We start from the raw sequence: 2093 nt of genomic DNA, 5'->3' as shown, positions 1-2093 counted from the left end.
GGAAAAATTACATATTCCAAATCTTTGTGTTTCACAAGTAGTGTGCGAACAGTGCTGTGATTTGCAGGCATCAGAGTGTGAAAATTGCAATAAACCCGAAAAAATTTTCACTGAGGAATCGGGGCACATAATTAATCAATTCTTAAATTATGTTGAACAACTCTCCCTATCGAAAAACGTTTTAAATCTAACATGCATAGCTCATAATTCCCAGGGATATGACGCCCAATTTATTTTTCAACACATATTGCAATATAACTTCACACCCCGCGTTCATCCAATCATTTCCGGTACTAAAATTATAATGCTCAAGATTGGAGAGAAAATTAAATTCATTGATAGCCTGAATTTTTTCCACATGCCGCTCTCTGCTCTTCCCAAGACGTTTGGAATACCTAACCTTTTGAAAGGCAAATTTCCTCATCTTTTCAATTCTCCTGAGAATTGGAATTATGTCGGTGATTTACCAGCCAAAGAAAACTGGTCACCCCAAACAATGAAAAAGAAAGAACGTGAAGAGTTTGAGGAATGGTATGAAGAAGAACTTTGGGCCAGGACAGTATGTAATTTTAAGGAAGAAATTATTAAATATTGTAGGGATGATGTAACTATTTTGCGAGAGGCGTGTACCGCGTTTAGAAATCTCAATAAAGCCATATCAGGTATCTGTCCATTTTCTGAATGCACAACGTTGGCTTCGCTCTCTATGCGTACTTATAGGAAAATGTTCTTGCAAGAAAATACAATCGGCATAATTCCGCGTGGAGGGTATCGTTTATCGCGATCGAGTGGCTCATGTGGGTGGAACATACAAGAAATATAGACATTGCTCATGCCGGTAAATCTCGTGAATTCAGAATACCTGGAACAAACCATGATGTCGATGGATACTATAAAGACGGAAACGGCACAGAGTTTGTATTCCAGTTTCACGGGTGTTACTGGCATGGATGTCCTGTATGTTACACCATACAACGAGAGAAGAAACTACACAATTTCGATACTCTCTAAGAGCGGTATGACCGGACTATCGCTCTCAATTCATTAATCCAACAGCGTTGTTACACACTCGAAGTAATTTGGGAATGTCAGTTTAATGGTTTGAAGCGTGGTAACCCTGACTTGTCTACATTTGTGAAGCGCGATGATGTGTGTGTGCGCATTCCATTAAATCCTCGAGAAGCATTTTTTGGCGGAAGAACTGGAAATATAGTTTCCTATTATGACTGCCAGCCAACAGAAAAAATCAATTATTATGATGTCTGTTCTTTATATCCATTTATTTGCAAAACAGGCATTTTCCCGATAGGTCACCCTAATATCATTGTGGGGGCATTAGAAATCGAAAAAATCTGCGGCCCGCACAATGATATTTCTAATGTGGAAGGACTCATCAAATGTATAGTTTTACCCCCAGCAGACCTTTTTCATCCTGTTCTTTCAATGAAAGCAAATGGTAAACTCATGTTTTCATTGTGTAAAAAATGTTGTCAAGAGATGAATAATGGTGAATGCGTACATAATAATACTGATCGCGCTGATGTTAAATTCACTTTGGGGCAAATTCGCACAGAGGAATAATTTGGGGAAAGTCGAGATTATCCAATCTTACGAAGAGCTGCACTCACATCTCTTTAACCCTCAGAAGGAAGTCACCGGCTGTGTATTTCTGAATGATAAAGACGGGGAACCGCAGGATAAAATGTATTTAAGCTGGCGATTTCATGAAGAGGGTTATGAAGTGTCGACAAGAGATAATGTAGTGGTTGCTGCTTATGTGACTGCCCAAGCTAGGTTAGAATTATATAAGTATTTAGAAATGTTAGGCGAGCGAGTTTTATATTATGACACCGACTCCGTTATTTTTGTAACAAGAGAGGGTGACTGTAACCCTCCTTCAGAGAATGCGTTGGGCGAAATGACTTATGAACTGGCCTGCTACGGGGCTGGAAGCTATATCACTTCCTTCCTATCTGGTGGGCCAAAGTTCTATAGTTACATTGGTGTGACACCTGCGGGAACATCGTTTGAGTGCTGTAAAATAAAAGGTATTAAGATTGACTCTCAGACATCCCAGAGAGTCAACTATCAGG

The sequence above is a fragment of the Fopius arisanus genome, unplaced genomic scaffold (assembly GCF_000806365.1).
Source record: "Fopius arisanus strain USDA-PBARC FA_bdor unplaced genomic scaffold, ASM80636v1 scaffold00147, whole genome shotgun sequence".
Lineage (NCBI taxonomy): Eukaryota > Metazoa > Arthropoda > Insecta > Hymenoptera > Braconidae > Fopius > Fopius arisanus.
This window is presented reverse-complemented; position numbering follows the sequence as displayed.